We start from the raw sequence: 5,673 nt of genomic DNA on the forward strand, positions 1-5,673 counted from the left end.
CATCTATTTATTTTATTTATCTTTTTTAAAGAAAAACTATTAATAAAGAGGATAAAAAAGGGAAAGGAAAACTCACCTGAATCGGCCCCCGAAGCCGTCGTCGTCGTCGACCCTTCGCTGTCGTCGGACGCGAGTTTAGGAAGGGGCGAAGACTTCCCGTTTTCCCCTCGTTTCACCGTTTCAGAGCCTTGGTCTCTGAACGCACTCCAAAGCGCTGGTGGGAGACGCCCTCGCACGGCTCCGGCCACCGGGCAGTAGGGAGGCGTGACGGCGGCGGGGCTTCTAGCCCTAGAACCCTAGCAGAAAAGGATTCTCCCTTTTATTTTTTGTTTTTTGTGATATTCGCAGCAAAATGAAACTGCATAAAGAAGTAAATTTTTTAAGCTTTATCTTAATTGAAACGGCGCCGTTTGAGGAAGGGAGACCCGCGCATTGCCCTAATGGGTAATTTGCGCACTTGGTCCCTCCATCTTGCGCTTGAAGCGCAATCTGACCTTTCATTTTTTTGATTTGGGGTTGCAAATTTTGATTCCGTTTCAATCTGGTCTATAGACCATGCGCAGTCCCTCACCGCGTTTAGGGCTGTGAAATATTTCCCTATAGGTCCCTCACTCTTTGAGCGCACCCCAATTCGGTCTCGAACTACCCTCTTTTATTTATTTACAGTTTGGACCCCAAATTTTGGTTTGATTTCAATTTCATCCTTTAGTTCATTTAATTTATTTATTTATTTTTAAAAAGAAAAAGGGAAAGGGGAGTTCCTTTATTATTTATTTTAAGTTATATATATATATGTATATTTTATTTACCTAATATTTTTTTATTATTTGTATTACTTGATTTAAGTCATTATATATACATACATGTTAAATACACATACACGTACATATTTTTCTATAATTTATATATATACATACTCATATACATTTCTTATTATATCTTATAATTTATATATATATGTACATATTCTTTATTCATTTTAAATATATCTTTTATGTTCTATGTTTTCTACATGCATATATATATACTTATATATTTACATATTTTAATTCACATACTTATAAATGTATGTACATACTTACGTTATTTTATTTTTATAATATACACATTTATATCTTTTGTTGTCTTTATGTAATATATACACATATATATATATGTATCGACATACATATTTTCATTATATATATATACCTATATAGTTTTTTTTAAATTCTTTTTCATACATACGTTCTTAAAATTTTTTATAATTTTATTCATTTCTTCATTATTATTATTGTTTTGCTTTATGTTTATTTTTTTTATGTGTCCATTATTATTTTTAAAAAAAATGTTTTAGGTTTTTTATTTTGTTTAGTTACTTGTTATTGTATACAATTGATTTTTCATATATCCATTTTTGTTATTTTCGCTCGTATTATTTTTACTCGCATTATCGTAATTGTTATTCCGTCATATCAATTTTTACCCAAATTCGTAAAAAGGGGAAAATTTTGGAAATAAAAGCAATACTCGGTACTTGGGATCTTCGAGAGAATTGGGCCCTAACGTGCTGGGTTCTAATTTTCTGTTGAATCTAAATACTCGAGAATGCTCTTTAATAAAAAACATAAATAAAAACTCATTATCGGGATTTCAATATGTTATGTCCTAACGCATTGGATATTACACGTGGTTTTCTCGATCTGAGGATTTTCCGAAAGATAAGGCAATATTTCGTATTTAGAAAATTCGAGAAAATCGTGCCCTAACTTACTGAGCTTCAATTTTTCTCGTTGATTCTAAGCAATCGAATATCCTTTTAAAATTAAAATAAATGAGGTTTAAACAAAAATAAAGGCAAGCTTACTCTCGAAAATACGATGTGTTGTATCCTAACTTACTGGATGTGGCATCTTGTTACTTCGAGATAAGAAGGCATTTTTCATTTATTCGAGTAAATTTTAAAATAACACAATATAAGGAGGGATCGTATTTTAAATTCTTTTGAGTTTTTAATTTTCGACACTAAGACATTAATTAATCAATTAGGTACCAATTTTGGGCGTATCGAGGGTGCTAATCCTTCCTCGTGCGTAACCGGCTCCCGAACTCATTTTTCTAAATTTCGTAGACCAAAATCGTTGTTTTAATAAAATTAAATCATTTATTAAAAACAACCACTTTTTGAGGTGACCCGATCACACCTCGTTAAAAAAGATTGGTGGCGACTCCCGTTTTCATTTTTTTTAAATCCAAGTCGACCCCGTTTTCATCCAAAAAATGGTGTCAACATACGCTATGTCCTGTTCTCTTCTTCCTAATTCCCTATGTGACAAACTGGAAAAGATCTTTGCTAATTTCTGGTGGCAAAAGGAGTAGGGGAAAAGAGGAATTCACTGGTGTAAATGGCAGTATATGTGTCGAGCCAAAGAAGAAGGAGGAATGGGCTTTAGGAACATGGTTAGTTTTAATGTCTCCTTATTAGCTAAACAAGGTTGGAGAATCCTAAACAATCCAAATTCATTAGTTGCCGAAGTATTTAAAGCTAAATATTTTTCAAAAACGAATTTTTTGAATTCGCGTCTTGGGAATAATAGTTCTTTCACATGGAAGAGCATATGGGAAACTAAAGGTATTCTATCAGATGGAATATGCTGGAAAGTGGGGAAAGGTACTGAAATCTCGGTTATTAATGATAGTTAGATACCAGATTATTCCAGATTATCGTCTCATTTTACTAATTTGCGCGACTATAAAGTTGCAGAATTAATTGACGACAGCAATAGGAAATGGAAAAAGAACTGATTGAATCTACCTTCCCAGCGGAGATATCTGAGAAAATTCTCTGCATCCCGTTAGTTAAAGAGCCTCACGATGATTTTCTAGCCTGGAGGGGAGAGTCTTCGGGAGAATTTATGGTGCGAAGTGCCTATAAACTATTACAGGGCATTGATCCTAGAGCTTATGCTTTACAAACGGATCTAGAAAATTTTACAGAAATATATGGCTCCTTAATCTACCTTCTAAGTTAAAAATCACAGTCTGGAAAATATCATGGAATTATCTACCAACACAGATTAACTTGCAATACAGAAGGCTATTAAATAATACAATATGTTCTAGGTGTGGCAGAGCAGCAGAAACTACAAATCATCTATTTCGCGAGTGTTCTGTGGCAATAACAGTGTGGAAAGAGTTATCATTCTCGGAGTTATTACAAGTACCTCATATGGAATTTGTACAGTGGCTCACCTGGGTTTTTGAACAGAATACCCCCACTCGATGCAGGATATTTTGCTGTGCTCTTTGGGCAATCTGAGGAGAAAGGAATAAGAGAGTGCATGAGAAGACCAATAGATTTGGGAAAGAGATTGCATATTTTATCAAGAGATATATTTTTTAACTAAATGGGATGGAAGAAAAAGTATCAAAGATTAAAACAGGAGGCAGAGAGTGGAAACACCCACCTGGTCAGTTTGTGAAGGTTAACTTTGACGCAGCCTATGATGGGAATCTACGTCAATCGGCTGTGGGAATTGTGGCCAGGGATAGTGAAGGAAACTCTCTTTTATCATTTATAGAGATTCATCATCAAGTCGTATCAGCTTTTTTCGCCGAAGCAATAGCTTTCTAGACAACAACTCAAATCGGTATGAACATGCAATGGCCAAATATTATTATTGAAGGGGATGCATTATCAATCATAAAGAAGTACAAACTAAAAAGTCATGATAAATCAATGGTCGGAGCATGCATCCAAGATATTCATCAGTTACTGGATAAATCTATAAAATATTATTTTGAGTACACTCCAAGAGAAGTGAAAGCCTGGCACATACATTAGCAACGGAGACATTAAAGAAGAAGGAAGAGATTTACCTGATTGGAAGAGTCTCAAAGTATGCTAAGAATTTGAAGGAAAAAGAAAGAAGAGAGAACTACAGTGAAGATGAAATGAAGGTTACAGAACAAAAAGGCTGGAAAGTGGAAATCAAAAGGTTTGGTGAAAAAGCCTTCATTGAAATCCGGAAACGTCCCATTGAAGAAATGAAAGATGATTTGAAAAGACGGGAACAGATCTTTTTCTGATTGGGCAAGTTTGCGGTGTCATTAAATAGGTTCAAGTGTCATGGGCCGCAGTTCAAAGCCCGTGACCATCGCACCAAATGAATCCAATGGAGGTCTATTGCTCAGATGGGGATCATTTGGCCCACGAGAACTGGCCCGATTCAAAGAGCTATTAGAGAAGCCTGTCAGATTGAAGCCTGGTTGGCCTGATAATGGAGACATGGCAACTTAGGCTGATATGGTAACTAATCTTAGAAGATAGAGGGAATCATATCTTGTAAAGATTAGATTAGATTAGATTAGATATGGCATATCTTGTAAATCCCTAAAATAAAGGGATATGGCTAATCTCGTCTATCGATGTAAATGTATCTTGACTGTCGGTTTTGGGGGAGCTCAACTATAAATAGAGAGCCCCCCTCAGTTGTACTCACTCCATTCATTATTTCATTATTCTTTGTGAATAAGAGAATAAAGAGCATTTACTCAAACACTTTGCGAGCGTTCTTTCTGTTGTTCTTTGTTGTTCTTCTTTTAGCATAAATTGCTTCCACTCTTTAATTTGGTGCCTTGGAGGAGTTCTTAAGGAATCATCACTTGAGTTAAGACTGACTTAGGCGAGTTTGGACGAACGAATCGCCTAAGACCGCACGGATCGCAAGAGAAAACTCTAGCCCCGTGACACAAGAGGTTTCTGATTTTATTACTTTGTTTTATTTTTAGGGCTGTATTCCAGTTATTTAAAAGTTTTGGACTATAGTTTTTTGTTTTGTTTTTCGGGCCAAAGCTTTAAGGGCCTTTTGCATATGGTTTTCCTTTAGTCTGGGTCAATTTGTGTATTCTTTAATTTAGTTAATAAAGCCCAATCTGAATTTAGTTTGAAAAAAAAATTATATTTCATATATCAAAATATTAATAATGCGTAATAGTAACTTTTTTTTAGTTTTCATTATAATTTAAGTTGATATATTTCATACATTATAATATTAACGATTTAAAGATAATTAAAATGCATATTTTTTACTTTACAATATCATGTCTAACTTTTACATTTTGTTTCTTTAAAAGTACTTATTGGCAATAATATAACAACTAAATTTTAAATCAAACTTTTCAAAACCATTAACTCATATTTTTTAAAAACACTTTTTGAAAATAATACTTAACTCAAGATTATTTTGATGAAGATGATACTAACATTCCATTAGAGATTTCAATTTGTGTGTGTTTTTTTTTCTCTTTTTGGTGAAAATGAGAGTATTTATAGCTAACAATAATGACTATTTTCTCGTTGTGAATGCTCTTTGAAGAGATAAATGATTGGCCACCTACATGAGTGGGGATTAAATCCAATCCACATGATTAAGAGACAAGGCCAGCAACCACCACACGACACCTTATGGTTAAATTTTTTGGGCCTTTTCAAATTCCCAAAACACTTTGGGAGCTTTTGGTATGATGTAAAGTGATCACTTTCATGGGAATTTAATCAGTTGAAAAGTGATTCCAATGTTTGGTATGTCCTTTTTTTTTTCTTTTTTCTTTTTACTTTTCTTAGAATCTAACTTTCCCTTAAGTGTTATTTTCCTATAAACATGGCAATGTGATTTCCATGATAAAAGATGA

At 34.0% G+C, this 5,673-nt stretch overlaps 1 long non-coding RNA gene across 1 annotated transcript; it reads right to left on the minus strand.

The window, feature by feature from the left end:
* Positions 1-2,928: 2,928 nt before the first annotated feature.
* LOC121217856 (uncharacterized) lies at positions 2,929-4,006 on the minus strand. Its single transcript, XR_005914068.1, has 2 exons — positions 3,447-4,006; positions 2,929-3,294 (listed from the first exon to the last, which is right to left on the minus strand). It is a non-coding gene; the product is annotated as an uncharacterized lncRNA (long non-coding RNA).
* Between the last annotated feature and the right edge of the window lie 1,667 nt (positions 4,007-5,673).

This window comes from Gossypium hirsutum, chromosome D05 (genome assembly GCF_007990345.1).
Source record: "Gossypium hirsutum isolate 1008001.06 chromosome D05, Gossypium_hirsutum_v2.1, whole genome shotgun sequence".
Classification (NCBI taxonomy): domain Eukaryota; kingdom Viridiplantae; phylum Streptophyta; class Magnoliopsida; order Malvales; family Malvaceae; genus Gossypium; species Gossypium hirsutum.